General features: G+C 45.3%; 1 protein-coding gene and 1 long non-coding RNA gene across 10 annotated transcripts in view; one reads left to right on the top strand and one right to left on the bottom strand.

The window, feature by feature from the left end:
- Window positions 1-16,684, top strand: part of DLGAP1 (DLG associated protein 1) — a 978,693-nt gene that overhangs the window by 873,244 nt on the left and 88,765 nt on the right. The gene's annotated exons all lie outside the window — the stretch shown is intronic.
- On the bottom strand, window positions 9,915-15,291 carry LOC136383581 (uncharacterized). 2 transcript variants are annotated; one of them, XR_010747430.1, is made up of 4 exons: window positions 15,134-15,291; window positions 14,900-15,009; window positions 12,226-12,386; window positions 9,915-10,481 (listed from the first exon to the last, which is right to left on the bottom strand). It is a non-coding gene; the product is annotated as an uncharacterized lncRNA (long non-coding RNA). The 2 variants fall into 2 exon arrangements; XR_010747429.1 differs by having other exon boundaries at window positions 12,226-12,382.

Here is a 16,684-nt window from a genome sequence, read left to right as displayed (position 1 = left end):
GCAATCACGTAATCGAAAGAATACATGGCTGAGGTCTGGGTACCTAGGCTTCGATCCCACATCTGCCACTCGCTAGTCTGGGAACAGTGTTCTGTATGTCTTAAAACAACAGCAATCATCTCATTATCCTCAGTTCTTATGGGGCAGGAGGCTGGAAGAGCTTCAGCTGGATAATTCTGGCTCTGGTCTCTCCAGAGCTGCAGTCAGGTGCCCCCCCTGCAGAGGGGACAGTGGGGGGCTTCCTGAACGTCTCCCTTCTCCTGGGAGCTGCAGGACTTCTCCATCTTTCCACAGGGCTAACATGGGCTTCCTTACAGCATGGGGGCTTCAGGACAGTTAGACCGCTTCTATGGTGGCTCAGGGCTCCATGCAGGCAGCAGTCCCAGGGAGGAGAGATTGTATCACCTCTTATGATCTAGCCTCAGAGGTCATGCAGTGTCACTCCCTTCATACCTCTGGTCACAGGCAAATCACACATTTCCCCAGCTTCAAGAACGGAATTAAACTTCACCTCTTGGCAGGAAGTGGCAAAGTTCTAGAGCACGCTTAGCCAACTCTGCCGGCCCTTGAAATCGGGCTCGCCTCTTCAAAGACAGCCAGCCAGCCTGTTCATTTATACATTGTCTCTCGCTTTGCCACAGTGGCAGAGCTAAATGTTTGCGACACAGACAGAATGGTTCACAAAGCCTAAAATACTTATGGCTTTTTTAAAAAGCTTTTATTTATTGCCTGACCCGGCGGTGGCACAATGGATAGAACGTCAGACTGGGATGCGGAGGACCCAGGTTCGAGACCCCGAGGTCGCCAGCTTGAGCACGGGCTCATCTGGTTTGAGCAAAGCTCACCAGCTTGGACCCAAGGTTGCTGGCTTGAGCAAGGGGTTACTCGGTCTGCTGTAGCCCCATGGTCAAGGCACATATGAGAAAGCAATCAATGAACAACTAAAGTGCCACAACAAAAAACTGATGATTGATGCTTCTCATCTCTCTCCGTTCCTGTTTGTCTGTCCCTATCTATCCCTCTCTCTGACTATCAATCTGTCTCTGGAAATAAAAATAAAAATAAAAAAGCTTTTATTTATTGATTGTAGAGAGAGAGAGAGAGGAAGGGAGAAGGGTAAAGAGAGAGAGTGAAACATTGACCTGCTGTTCCACCCATCTATGATTCATTGGTTGGCTCCTGTATGTGCCCTGATTCTTGTATGTGCCCTGACCAGGGATCAAACCCACAATCCTGATATACTGGGATGAAGCTCCAAAACCAACTGAGCTACCTGGCCAGGACACATTTATGGCTCTTTATTGAAAAGTTTGCTGACCCCTGTTCTACAGTAACATGTTGGATGGAAGATATTGCTACAGTCACCTCTGATAATTGCCATCTGCCACAAGGCAGGGTACCAGCCTCTCTGAACTTGACCTCCAGCTTCATATCTGTAAAATGGACTGAAGATCACCTGTAAAAATGTACTTAGCACAATTCTAGACCTGTAACAGAGAAAGTATAAAATCAGTTCTTTCCTTTCCATACTTAACTATAATTTGGCAGTCATGGAAATGTGTCTGCTGACACTATGGGTCTATCAGCAGTGTTGGAAATTCTCAGTTTTAGACATGCCTTGGAATTAAGGCCAACTTTACAGAGACCCCCTTTTAAAATACATATAGTACCTTGGAGGAAGGGAATGTTTACAAGAATTTCTTTAAATGCATCTTCACCCTCCAACCCCCCATCCTTCAGTGCATTCCTTTTTCAGACTAGCTGTATTTTTACCTTTCAAGAGCAAGTACCTCAGGGAATGAAAGAGATCTGGGAAATTTGGGATCAAACAAGTGAGGAGGAGCAGGGAGGCAGCAAGTCTCCGACGGCCCAGGCCCACGGCAAGAAAAACGGGAGAGATGCTGATTCCTTCACCGCTGTGCTGGGGGCTGCCTCCGCCTCAGACGAGCATTGGAAAATGTTTGCTTGACCTCCTGTACCCTCTGCCTCCCTTGTTCCATTGCCCAGACTTGCCATCTCCGCCTGGCCTCCTCCCCGCCTGCCAGGAGCTTCCTGAGCCTCCTGCTCTCCTCCCTGGAATCCCCAGGGCTGCTCCCGCAGCGCACACAGGAGATTACCTGCCTGTGAGCCGATTCCCCCTCCAAATTCAGAAAGGGGCCTACTAGAGCGTAGCTTCTGTCTCCTCTTCAAGTTGTGTTCGATTCCCATCAGTTTTAAAATCTACTGAGCCTGCCTGACCTGTGGTGGTGCAGTGGGATAAAGCATCGACCTGGAAATGCTGAGGTCACCGGTTCAAAACCCTGGCTTGCCTGGTCAAGGCACATATGGGAGTTGATGCTTCTAGCTCCTCCCCCCTTCCCTCTCTCTGTCTCTCCTCTCTCTCTCTCTCCCTCTCCTCTCTAAAATGAATAAATTTAAAAAAAAATTTTTAAATCTACTGAGCCTTATCCTACCTACACTTTGTTGGAAGAATCACTCCCTTTTAATGAAGCTATTTGTCATTGTGTTATTTTTATGTCAAGTAAGTGTTTGGGGTAGGGCAGTTGGGAGGGGGAGAATGCAATTTGATTAGTGACCATGTCCTTTGGTCCTATTAATTTTTACAGCATTTTCCCCTCCCGTTTAGCCTAAATTTGCAATTTTATGCAAATTTTATAAAGCATTTTGAGGTATTCCCAGAGTCGGGTCTCAATATCAGCTAAAGGCAAGGCAATTTATGTTTGTTGGGCAGATAAAATATATTATGCTCACTTTGTTAAAGATGGCGCTGCCCACGTGAAAGCCCTTCGCCCAGGTGATGGTATTGGTTACCCTTCTTGCTTGGGATGGGCGTGATTATATTAATGTGTGTTGGGGATGAGCTGTGGGCAGGCAGGATCCTTGTAGCCTGGAGCTTGGTTTTGGGACTGAGTCTTTCCCACCCTTTTTGATGTGGGGTGGTGCACTCTCATGAGGAATCCTATTATGCCTCAGATGAGTGACTTTGTATCAGAGACTTCCTTGTTTGTATATTGGATTAAAGGTTTTGAATCTATACCAGTGGTAGTCAACCTGGTCCCTACTGCCCACTAGTGGGCGTTCCAGCTTTCATGGTGGGCAGTAGTGGAGCAACCAAAGTATAAATAAAAAGATAGATTTAACTATAGTAAGTTGTTTAATAAAGATTTATTCTGCCAAACAGCAAAAATTCGACATAAAGCACTTGGTAAATAATTATTATTATATGCTTTAAATTGCTGTAACTCTGCTTTATAAATTTTACAAAGTAAAGTTACTTCCCTACTTTATAAATTACCATTACTGTGGAACCGGTGGGCAGATAGAAAATTTTACTACTAAGAGATACAAAAGTGGGTAGTAGGTATAAAAAAGTTGACTACCCCTGATCTATACTATAAAGTGGGGCAGACCGGGAGCTTGCTCTCTCTCGGTTCCTGAGATTAGTATTAGAGGAGAGAGCAGAGAAAGCAGAGCAGAGAAAGGCCACGTGGAGGAGAGGAGAAGCAGCCAAGATGGCAGAATGCTAAAGGAGAAGCCAGTTTGTGCCGAGTTCGTGCAGAGAGAAGGAGATGGGCAACAGAGGGGAATAAGGTTGGTGAGCTAGAAACCCTTGATTCTAGGAAACTCGAATAAGGAGGGAAGTGTTTTCCCACTGGGTGTATTTCTTGCCCACCGAGTGCCAGCTAGGATTAAAGGTAATGGCTCACCATTTCTTGGCTCCATTGTTTCATTACCGTCTGTCTGAATCTAATGTGATCCTGCAGTGGCCAGGCGGCTGTGATGGTGGCCGTGGCTACTGGCTTTACATTTGGCGTAGTCTGTGGCAGGATTCAGAATTTGGTATGGAGCCACCACCACCTTTGAGTGGTGGAGTAGAAGACTGGCTGCTATTATGGTTCCCCATGGCTGTCCTTTTGGGGGCCGTAGGCTGGCTGACTTTTACAGCCATGTGTGAGGAAACTGAGAGCTCTGTGGAAGAGGCTGCCCGGGACCTGCAAACTGAGCAGTGGAAGGAGCTGGAGCAACGTGGGAGAAACAGATGCTGACCCTGGAGCTGGAGAAAGCTCTGGAGGAGGAGGCTGACCAGGTTTGCGAGATTTGCCTGGAAATGGAGCAGCCACTGGAGAAGGAATCACAGGTTCATGAGTTGGAGATTGCCCTGACGTTGTGGAGAGCCAGCAGCAGTAGGAGGCCGGGCTGAGGCCGGGGCCGGGGCTGCAAGGCCCGTGGAGCAGACGGTGGCAGCGGCCCAGGACTCAAGCCCAGCAGCGGGAGCTGATGTTTTTAGTTCCTCTTTGGAGAATGAGGAGAATCGGGCTGGAGTTGCAATCCGTAGTCTCCAGAAGGTGAGAACCCAGCTGTAAGGAGTACCTGCTACACTCCTGGTAGGTCTGTGATTTTGGGACATAGGGGTGGTTGCCATCATGCTCTCCAGAGCGGAAATGAAAATGCTAACTGCCATTGCCACGTGCTCCAATTTGGGACAGTGTAAGACCTGCCAGGATGGCAGGGATGAGGGGGGTGGCTGAGGCCCCACGTGCTTGGACTGATTCCTGGACTATGACCGGAGTGGGCACTGGCTCCTTTGTTGGATTGGATTTTGGACAATGTGAAATACCCTGATGGATGTGGGGGGGTGGCTTTGCTTAAAGCATTCCCCTGCCCCGGGAAGCTTTTCCCAGGGCTAGAAAGAAGGCTGAGGACATTTTGCGCTTTTGGCAAAGTGCCCCAAGACCGGTGAAGTGTATCTTTGTAATTGTTGAAATTGTATAATTTGTCATGTTGTTGTAATTTGTGTAATGTGCCTAATTTCCTTGCACAGGGATGCCGGTGGTGTAGCTTGTGGGTAGTAAAGTGAGCATAGGGGTGGATTGTTGGGCAGATAAAATATATTATGCTCACTTTGTTAAAGATGGCGCTGCCCACGTGAAGGTATTGGTTGCCCTTCTTGCTTGGGATGGGTGTGATTATATTAATGTGTGTTGGGGGTGGGCTGTGAGCAGGTAGAATCCTTGTAGCCTGGGGCTTGGTTTTGGGACTGAGCCTTTCCCACCCTTTTTGATGTGGGGTGGTACACTCTCATGAGGAATCCCATTATGCCTCAGATGAGTGACTTTGTATCAGAGACTTCTTTGTTTGTATATTGGATTAAATGTTTTGGTTTCTACACTATAAAGTGGGGCAGACCAGGAGCTTGTTCTTTCTCTTGGTTCCTGAGATTAGCGTTAGAGGAGAAAGCAGAGAAAGGAAAGCAGAGACAGGCCATGTGGAGAAGAGGAGAAGCAGTCAAGATGGCAGAATGCTGAAGGAGAAGCCAGTTTGTGCAGAGTTTGTGCAGAGAGAAGGAGATGAGGAACAGAGGTGAATAAGGCTGGTGAGGTAGAAACTTTTGATTCTAGAAAACTCGGATAAGTCAGTGGCTTTGGGAGCCCTGAATGGAAAGGGAAGTGTTTTCCCACTGTGTGTATTTCTTGCCCCCCGGGTGCAAGCTAGGACTAAAGCTAAAGGCCCACCAGTTCTTGGCTACGTTGTTTCATTACCATCTGTCTGAATCCAATGCGAACCTGCATGGGCCAGGAGGCTGTGATGGTGGCCGTGGCTACTTGCTTTATAGAGCATCATCCGGAAGCACAGAGGTTGCCAGTTCAATCCTCAGTCAGAGCCCATACAGGAGCAGATCTGTGTTCCCTCCCCCTACCTCTCTCTAAAATTAATAAGTTAAAATAAAAAGACATTTCAGCCTAGAAGAGGTGAAATGTCTGCACTGACACAGGAAGGAGAAAAGGGAAGAAAGAACTTACTCTATTTGCAAAGCCAGGGAACTGAATGGTTTTAACTGAAAGTAAAAGTGGTCAGGAGGATGCAGAGTTCTGAGACCTGAAAGGTGAGCAGGAAGCAAGTTATTCAGAATCTCCAAAGCCCTAGATTTGAGAATTTACCCCAAGGGCAGACCTGCTGGAGAGTGACAGGTCTGGTTAGTGTTTCCAACTCTTGCCCTGAGTGTGTGAAGCAATGTAAAAGCAGGGACAAGACAGACCCAGGGAGACCAATTAGAGAAGTACTTCTCAAAATATTTTGACAAACAAAATACAGAATGTACATACATCTGGACATGCACACACATACAAACTGAAACAAGTTCTACAAACCAATACTTACTTTTCCTTTGCTGCATGCATTTTCTAATCTATTTTACTTTTTGAAAGGTGAAACAGTGTAACTCACTTCAATTGATTTTATGACCCATTCGTAAGTCGCAATCAGCAGTTTGAGAAAACTTGAGTTAGGAAGTTGCTATGATATTCCAGAGAGGTGATAACGGGATTTAAGGAAGCAGAAAGGTAGACAGAAGATGTGGATTTAAGGGATAGAAGAGAAGGATTCAAAGAAATGAGATAATGCCCAGAATTTTGGTCTAAACTCTGGATAGATAAAGGGGCCATTTGCCGAGATGGGGAACTTTAACTGGAAGATCTGTTAAGAGGTTAAAGCAGGGGTCCCCAAACTACGGCCTGCGGCCTGCGGGCCACATCAGCCCCCTGAGGCCATTTATCCGGCCCCGCCGCACTTCCGGAAGGGGCACCTCTTTCATTGGTCAGTGAGAGAAACAGTTCCCATTGAAATACTGGTCAGTTTGTTGATTTAAATTTACTTGTTCTTTGTTTTAAATATTGTATTTGTTCCTGTTTTGTTTTGTTTTGTTTTTTACTTTAAAATAAGATATGTGCAGTGTGCATAGGGATTTGTTCATAGTTTTTTTTATAGTCCGGCCCTCCAACGGTCTGAGGGACAGTGAACTGGCCCCCTGTGTAAAAAGTTTGGGGACCCCTGGGTTAAAGGTTTTGAGAAATTCCCCCCCTTTTTGTAAACACAAAGGCATCCCTTAATTTGATGCACATCTAAAGAAAAACCATCTAAAGACTATGTAATATAACTTCAGAGAGAGTGTTCACACTTGTTTAAAAGAAGGAGCAAAATGGTGGAGAGGGGAAGGACGAAATCATTACTGGAGAGGCGAGGGACTAGAAGCTACACCTGAAAATTCTCCTGGGAAAGGACAGTCAGGCTATAAACCCGGGAGGAACAGCCCAGCTCAAAGACTCACCTGGGGCTGTGCTCTGACTGCTATCAGGACTTCTTGAAACTGAGGATAGGGTACGTATAGCTTTTGGCTTCTCATTTAAGTAGCATGTTGGCAGGAGTTAGCTTTTTAGCACACAGTGTTGGCATCAGGTTTATAATTCCCAACCAGCAGTTCCGGAACGTAACACACATTTCCTGTGCACTTCTTATAAAAATGGGAGTCCATTAACTTGATTCTTCATGCACACCCTCTGACAGCGCTGGGTCAAAGGAAGTTTTCTTCCTTCCTCTTTTCAGAGCTGCCACAGTCCCAATCTTTCTCCTTCTAAATCTTTTCTTTTACAAAACAATAGGGAGTGGTGGTAGCCTGTTGCTAGTTGAAGATTTTGAACAATAGGTGTTTCTGAGCCGGGGTTTATTGAAATGGTCTTGTCTTGTCCTGGGGGAGATTGTAAATGAGATGTCAACAGGAGATCTTTTGTGTGGATGGCATTCAGCCTGAAAGAGAGGAATTTCCTCACTGTGCTAGTATTTAAAGTAGATTTGTGGCTTCTTTGGCTAAAACTTTTCATGCAACTGCTTGAACTAACAGCACAGAATGAGTCACTCCCTGTGATTGTGACTTCCTTCCCCCCCTCCCGCTTAGCAAAGCACTGACTCAGTCATTTACATTTAGAAAGGAAAGCGACTAACAAGCCTTCTTGGACTTTCATCAACCTGAGCTCCTTTCCTAGATCATCACGTGGAGCTGGACCGTCAGCCACCTGGTGCCCCCAGGAGAGGCAGACTAGCCTGGCTGTTCTCCTTGAAAAACTTCTAGCTGTTTTTGCTCTTTCTTTTTAAAATCCAGAGAAGACAAACACAATTTCCTGCTTTAAGTCTTTTTTTCCTCCCCCTCCCCCCCACACACTTTTTGGAAAATGACAGGCTATTTCAGTTTACTCTAATTACCACAAGTTAAGGTTGGATTAATTACACCCTTAGAAGATAAGGCAACCGTTTTTATTACCTCTCAGCCAGGTGCTGGAGGGTGACAAGACCTGCCTGTATCTGGAGACCTGACAAGGTTATCAGCAACTGCAAATAGCGGTGGCCATCAAAATACTTCCGTTGCTTGTGATCTGTTCCCCCACCCTCTATTGGTAGTTCATTTTGATCCCTCTAGCTTTTCCGCATTCCTGCGCCTTAACACTTAAGCAGTCATACCACAGTCATAATTATACAAACATACAACACAGGATATTTTAACATATTCCGACTCAGTGGATTTCAAAGAGTTGATACTTAAAATCTTTTCCCTGACAGTAGAAATCCAAAGTACTCACACTGCATTGTCCTTATTTTCTATGGTTCCTTTTATTAAGGTGACCAACATTTTTACAATGAAAAGGAGGACAAAAATAAATGGAAGAAAACAGCATAAATAAAAAAACCATTTTATTCACTGCAACAATAATACACTATAATATGATAAATGCATAATAAAACATTTATAATTTTTATATTGTAATTATGCTTACATGCCTATTAATTTTTAATAACGATCGTAAGAAAAAAAGTACTCATTTAGATACAAATACGTCACATCACACGCAATGGATCAACTCTGCATCGATCAAATTCAGACATTTACAGATTAGTCTTACGATATCAAAAAGGAAGACATGTAGGAGGACACTTTTTGAGGGAAGACGGAACTTACAAAAGAAGGACTGTCCTCCCTAAAGGAAGACGATTGATCACCTTACTTTTATAAGTAGAATGTCATCCACACCAGGAGAGGGTGCAGTGCTTGTTTTAAACCAGGGGTTGGGAAGCTTTTTGGCTGAGAGAGCCATGAACGCCACATATTTTAAAATGTAATTCCATGAGAGCCATACAACGACCTGTGTACCTTACACATTATCCAATAAAAACTTGGTGTTGTCCCGGAGTTACAGCTGTGATTGGCTCTAGCCACCCGCAACCATGAACATGAGCGGTAGGAAATGAAAGGAAATGAATGGATTGTAATACATTAGCATGTTTTATATTTTTAACATTATTTATTTTTTTATTAAAGATTTGTCTGCGAGCCAGATGCAGCCATCAAAAGAGCCACATCTGGCTCGTGAGCCATAGGTTCCCAACCCCTGTTTTAGACAGTCAGAATTTCTAGTGCTCAATCTATTTATATCTGCAGCTCACTAACATGTCTTAGTAAACCCACCTGTTTATTCTTTAATTCAACTGATGTTACATGGATTATCTCTGGCAGCTCTTAGGTTGGAAATGTGGTATAAAAATGTGTGTTTTGAAAATGATTGTCAAATTGTCTGGGTAGGTAACACTTTAAGGAATGAAGAGTGCCATTGCAGATAAACCTGTAGGTGAGTGTCCTGAGCTACATCAAATTAGTACTGTGCCAGCCTGGACCAGGCACGGGGCCTCCCTCCTGTCACTACAAATCATGGTGAGCCAAGGGAAGAATGTTGGTGCTGTGGATTGTGCTGCGAGGTCAAACTATAACTAGAGGATAAGGGATAAGAGAGGGTGAGGGGAAAGGATGAGTTAAAACTCACACATACCTTGAGAATATTAAGTGTTTATAAGAACACATCAGCCTGTCCTGTGGTGGCGCAGTGGATAAAGTGTCAAACTGGAAACGCTGAGGTTACCGGTTCAGAACACTGGGCTTGCCTGGTCGGGGCACATATGGGAGTTGATGCTTCCTGCTCCTCCACCCTTCTCTCTCTCTCTCTCTCTCTCTCTCTCTCTCTCTCTCTCTCTCTCTCTTTCCCCTCTCTATAATGAATAAATAAAATCTTTAAAAAAAAAAAAAAAAAAAGAACACATCAGACTACCCCATTCTCTAACTTGTATAAAAATCATTCCACATTGTGGGAATAGGCCAGTTAAAAGCCCTTACTAGTGCCCCTATTACCATTATAACAAAAACTATAATGGATGTTTCTGACGGTGATAAACCAAAACACCCAAACCCCAATGTGGTCAAGGAAAAAGAGACCATGTCAGAAGGTCGATCAGTTCTGACCTTGGCTTCCTCTTTCCCTTGCGCACCCACCACCCTCCCTGTGGGCTTGGTTGGGACAGACCTCCATCCTGGACCTGAGTTACCTCTTAAGGAAGCCCTGGAAGGGAGCATTTACTGCTCCAAGGCATCTGAAACCCTTGGTGGACATTATTCCTTCATCTGCAGTTCGGAAAGTCGTTGCCCCAAACCTGACCTTGGAACTTAGTGTGGTGTGACTGCTGTACTGCTTCCCGCAGACAGACAGCTCAGAGTGTGTGATGAAGAGGTGGTCCGCCACACGCCCTGGGTGTGTGTAAGGCCAGTGGCCACTGCCAGGGCCACGCAGATGCAAGTTCCCACTGGATTCGGGCAGACAGTAAAGGAACTGTGGAGCCAGAAAATGGTGGATCATTCTGTTTATTAGAGTCTCATTCGGGCAGACCAGCAAACAGGCAGGGAAGACCTCTTCCCCCTCATTCCGGACTCTTCCAAACATCCAGACCCCCACAAGCAAAACAGCACTACCCAGCCAAACAGGCCAAATCAGGGTTCTGCAGCCCCTCAGCACTCCAGCACACACCCTTCTCTCTCTCCCTCCCTCTCTCCCTCTCTCTCTCTCTCTCTCTCCAGTCTCATCTCCAGTTCCACAACCGGCCTCCTTCTCCCAAGCTTACCCTCAGGACACTTTCTCTGTAGCTCTCCAGCCAAAACTGGCTGGAGGGGAGAAAAACCCTTCTCCAGCAAACAACAGCCCCATCCAGGCTGTAAGGCAACCCACAATCTGCCGCCCTGAGGGCAAGCACCTGCAGCCTTCCACAGACTATATACAAGGAAGCAAACTTAAAAACATTTGTTCATCCAACAGTGTGTCATGTACCTTAATTAGCTTTTTCCAGCCTTCAAAGTCCTGAATTCCAAGCACATATGACCAAAAGATTTTCAGTAAGGGCTTTAGGATACAGACATTGTTCTTACAAGGATTCAAAGGTGATCTTAAGGACAAAAGTATAAGAGGCTTCGATGGAAAGAGCTCAGGTTCCAACCAGACTCCACTCCAGAGAACTTGGACCACCCAAACTCTCCAAGCCTCCTTGTCACCTGAGGAATTGGGATTATAGATTCGATACCTGGTTTATTAAATTCAGTGAATGAGGATAACGGTGGGAAGTAGGCAGAGTGAATTGTGACCGATTTTACTGTTAGCCACACCAGTTTCTTGGGTTATTTTTATTTAAGTTTGGCAAATGATAAAAACCCAGCTGTGAAGTAGAATTTTGAGTACAGCCTTTCAGGCCCTTTGCACTCTAATTATAAAGACCGGTGCAAGGCCCGAGGTCCTGCTAGAGCAGGCTGCGGCCAGAGCCCCGCGGGCACCTGACAGGTTCTTTGAATCTGTGTCCTCATCAGTCAGTGACATAGTTGGACTATGAGGTGTCATTTTAAAGTGCTGATTCTGTTGAGAGTAAGGTAAGCGGCTGGTACCCTTCCTGGCCCAGGCAGGCTGACAAAAACAGTATTCCAAAGGTTAACCCAGATAGTTTTTCCGGTTTTGACTTTGAAAAGGCGGGTTCAGGAGGAATGAAGCAAGGAGTAGGATGAATAATTAACTGCCTAACTACACAGACCAGGGCCTCCCGTGGCCTCCCACATGTCCTGCTCTCCAGACCCAGGTAATTATTCCTCATCAGGCTGAAACCCACAGGAAGGAATGGTGGATGCATTTTCTTTCTTCTTTACTTCCCCACACACATCCTGTTTTCCCAGGTTCGGGGATTTGAGTTTGCCTTGTGCAAAAACGTCAGCTCCTTCACAACCCCTCTGTCCGCAGGGCAGCAGCACTGGGCTGCTTTGATCAGTCTGCCTTCTTTCCAAAGCCCAGGGAGCTGGCCAGTGGGCAGAGGTTACTGGTAAATCCAGCCTAAAGTTTTAGTCTGGACTTAGCCGGACTGGACTCTCCTAAGACATAACCTGCCCTGGTTTGTATACAGGTCACTCACTCAGCACATCTCTCTCACCTTCTCAAGGGAGACAGATTCACAATATATGCCCAGTACTTTTCTCCCATCTAGAACCAACCAGGTACTGCAAACAACCCCGGGGCAGGTATACTTGAGTTCTCTTTTGCTTACCAGACACACAACTACACAGTGGGAGAGTCGTATTCAGTTGTGCAAGTCCATTCCAGATTTGTCCTTGTATTCCAGGCTCTGGGTCCTATTGTGCAGGTGGTACAAATTCTCATGAAATGAAACCAGGAGGCAAAGAGTTTCCCCGGCTCTCAGATATCTATCTTGTGCAAGCAGAAAGAACGAAGAATAATAAGAAGTCAAAGAATAATAAGAAGTGAAAGGAAACTGAGGAGAAAGGCAGTTATATGGGATAAGGGCAGTTGGTGTCAGGGACCCCTCATATGCCATCTGCTCAGTGTCCATGGATAAAGCCACGCAGAGAGGATGGAAGAAATTAGGTGGATAACCCACAGGATCAACAGTTTCTGCTGACATTAGGTTGGTCTTTCAAATACTAGCTCCATGTCAAAGTTGGCCAATAACAATGGCATTTGGCCAATGCCAAAACAGAAGTAGATATTGGTGACAGGAGATTATATTGCAACATCCAAGACCACTGAGAATGCTTGGTAAGTATTCATTTTCCTTGAGCTCTAGTGACCTTCCTGTTAGACCCTTTTTCTTTTTGCCGAGAAGTCTCTTCTCATTCCTTCACGGAACAAGTACTTATTTTACACAGTACTACTATGTGCCACACATGTTCTAAGTTCTGTGGTCACATCATGAATAAAACAGACAACAATGCCTGACCTTATGATTCTTACATCCTTAAGATAAAAGAACACAGAAAAGCATTCCTGAGAAGAAATAAATCTTTTTTTTTTTTTTTACAGAGGCAGAGATAGACAGGGACAGACAGACAGGAACAGAGAGAGATGAGAAGCATCAATCATCAGTTTCTCGCTGCGCATTGTGACTTCTTAGTTGTTCATTGATTGCTTTCTCACATGTGCCTTGACCGCGGGCCTTCAGCAGACCGAGTAACCCCTTGCTGGAGCCAGCGACCTTGGGTCCAAGCTGGTGAGCTCTTTGCTCAAGTCAGATGAGCCCGCGCTCAAGCTGGCGACCTCGGGGTCTCGAACCTGGGTCCTTCTGCATCCCAGTCCAATGCTCCATCCACTGTGCCACCACCTGGTCAGGCGAGAAGAAATAAATCTTGTTGATGAGAAGAGAAGCTTAGAAGTTTCCTTCCCTGCTCTGGCACTATCCCTGCCCTAGGCGCTAGGTCCACTGTCTTTCAACAAAACTCAGTCTGCCCTAACCTGGGAGTTGGCACACTAGCTGCCCAAACAGGAAACCTTATATAATTCAGTAACCCTGACCGTGGGCCCTGAATCTTCCCCTCCTGTAAACAGTCCACTCAACCCAGGAAGGCCTGCAGACCTCACTGGAACAAATTTTGAAAGACACGTCATGTTAAAAACATTGGGGGGAAAAAAAATCCCTAAATCTTACAGGAAGTGATATATCTGATTCAGTAGTAGAAATCACTTCATAAAGTAATGGAGCAAATGGAAATTTAATCCCAACAGATGAAACTGCCAGGGCAGTCACTTGTGTACATGGATGACTCAAAAGCACCTGTTGGAAAGGCCGGGAAAATGACCCGTGAAATCCTGACCTCATTTTCTACTGGAAACAACAGCCCTGCCTTGCAAATTAGTAAACCTGATGTTCTCAACATCCTGACTTCAACTTGTGAGCCTATTTCTAACAGGCTGTGACTCACCTTACCTATTGGGCCAATGATTCTTACTCAGAGCCCTGGGTTTTTCATCTTTAGTATTAAATGGTTTAGTAGGCAAATTCTAGCCAAATGGCTGCCTACTTGCAGGGTGTTCCTTTGAAATGATTGATTTCAGGCAACAACTGGTTTTACATATGGTAACCCTCAATTTCTAATACTATTTAACTTCTTGCCAAGCTTCATTAAAAGTGCACATTGCAAGTTTTAGACCTCAGCCCCTGGACCTGGGCCTTCTAAAATGACTTTCCTCCCAACATCATTTAACTTCCTTTAATTTAGTTAATTAGTGGAACTTTTTGAAGAGAACTGTTTCTTTGATCTGAGCCTCTTTCTTAGTTTCCAGTTAACATTTCCAGAGAGGGAAAGAACGGATGGGAGGGAGAAAGAACGGATGGCTGGAACTACCAGCAGCTCACAACTGTAGTCATGCCTCCAAATGAGAGACCCAGCAGAGGAAGGGGCACCTGAGAGGAAGAAGTTTGGTTAAAAATATTGCCCTTGGCATTTTTGTGGGTATTTGCCTCACACAGAGATAAAAGCGCTAAGGTGGGGCCACACGGCCTGCCCTCTGGGAGGCGGGCCTGCAGGCTGGAAACCCTAAATAATCCTTGTAAATAGGCAAACGGGGAAGCCAGGGGAAGTCGGCAATGAGAATGACAAATGCTTCTCCCCAAGAGAAAGTTTTCTGCCGTCAGTATATACATTCAGATAAAAATGGAAAATGTGAGTCTCACACAGCAGGAATCCTCACTGCCATTGGCCAAACCAAATGCCTACAACAGTTCTTGCTTTTCAGCTTGCCATCTTAACAAGAAATGTTACACTGGCTGCTGCTTTAAAAAAAAAACCCTGCAGCTTGAGTAAAATTTTGGTTAAGGAGATAAATTAAGTAGCAATACATTCTGAGTCTTGATTTCCACTCTTTATGTTTTTTTTGGAAGACAAGTCCAGCAAAGATGTCCACCCCTTTCCACAGCGCTACCTTACCTTGGGGCTGAGCAGCAGATTTCAAAGCACATCGGTGATATTCCACGCTAGGCCACCAGGGGACACTCGAGAGAAGGGTTGCCAGCTCCAAAGTACTTTGTTTTCTCAGACTTCTGGTTGGGAGAGAGGGGGTTGGGTGTGGGGGGTAATGCTGAGATACAGCTGACAAAAAATCCATTTGTTCCCTGAAATTATGCCGCTTGCCATTTTATAAAGCAAAGGTTGCCACGTTACCTGTTGCCAGGTTCCTGAGAGTGCTTGGGGGAAATGTGGGAGAGAAAGGTACGGCACAAAGTCCTTCAGCTTGGCGGCTTTCAAGCTCTGTTGACCGGCTGGCGCTGACATTTGGAGAGCAGCTGCCGTGGAGTGCCTGAGCATTGTTTGATTGTAGTTCTAACAGAGGAGTGGCTGCGTCTGACATCATTTCCAGGCATGAAGTGCCTGGGGCTTTTTTTTTTTTTTTTTCCTCCTTTTTTAATGACTAACTTTCTGATCCCTCCCTCTCTGGATTTTGGTATACAGTACAGGTACTGTGAGCGGCAGGCTCACCTCTGGAAGCCTTAGTTTTGTAGCAACTTGTTAAAACAACTTGAGTGCCTCTTTTAAAAAAAAAAAAATTGTGACTCTGAAACAAACCCAACCATTCTTCCTTCTGAGAACAATGTTGTGTTTGATTAGCCTCAGAGCGCGCGGCTCCCTGAAAGATCTGTTCTCCCCACAAGAAACGGCTGCTATCAGTTGAATAGATCTCTGAGCCAGACATGCCGAGGCTTGGGGCATTTGTCTGGCATTAGAAGTGTCTGGATGGAACACTAGTAACTACCAACTGGCAAGTCTTATGACTACAAGAGTTATTACACCACCCCTCCCTCTCTGTCTGCATTCCCTCTCTTCCCTCTACACGCTCACACAAGCATGCTTTTTCTACTTCCATGGAGAAAAGGTTAGCTAGTCCTTGTGGTTTTCACGGAGGATGACTTTAGTGGAAATCCTTCTCATAGCTACGTCCCTTGAGCCAAAACTAACCAGGAGAGAAAGCTTAGGGAAAGCCCTGTGCCTATCCCAGAAGCCTGCACCCCTGACCTCACAGCTCTCTGCCTTCTTACCATGACGCCAGCAGGGCAGGGACCACTGACCACCACACTTTGGGTGGTCTGTAAATATTATGCTGTAAATATTTTGAAATGCAGGAGGGATTTTTCCATGTGTATTTTGATTTGTGGAGTTTCTACTTTTATTTTATTTTTTTTAGTTTGTTTATTTATTCTTTTGCAGTATTTTAGAAGTTACAGCTGGTATAGCTCGTATTGACCACTCCAAATTCATTTATTTTCCAAACCTTTGACAAGTTCCTGGAGGGCACAAGGTACTGTGCTAGGAGCAGTGTGGGTCAAATAAGTTTGCAAATATGATGTATATGTTTGCTCACTTATAGTTTGCATTGGGTGTGGGGGACAGGCTGTTAGCAGGCAGGTTCGTTATAGCCTAAGGCTTAGTTCTAAGACTAAGCCTTTCCTACCCTTTTAATACTAAGATCTTCTCAACACTAAGCTTTTCCCCATTCCCCACACCCCTGACTTTTGTATGATAGGGGTGGTGCCCTCTTATGAGGAATCCCATTTGTGCCTCACATAAGTGGCTTTGTATCAGAGACTTTCTTATTTGTAGATTGGCTTAAAGGTTTGGATTTCTACACTATAAAATGGGGCAGACTGGGGCTTGCTCTGTCACTCAGTTTCTGAGATTAGCATTAGAGAGGAGAGCAGAGAAAAGCCATGTGGAGGA

The sequence above is a fragment of the Saccopteryx leptura genome, chromosome 11, assembly GCF_036850995.1.
Source record: "Saccopteryx leptura isolate mSacLep1 chromosome 11, mSacLep1_pri_phased_curated, whole genome shotgun sequence".
Taxonomy (NCBI): Eukaryota; Metazoa; Chordata; class Mammalia; order Chiroptera; family Emballonuridae; genus Saccopteryx; species Saccopteryx leptura.
The sequence above is the reverse complement of the archived record's forward strand: the minus strand, read 5'-3'. Positions and strand labels throughout refer to the sequence as shown.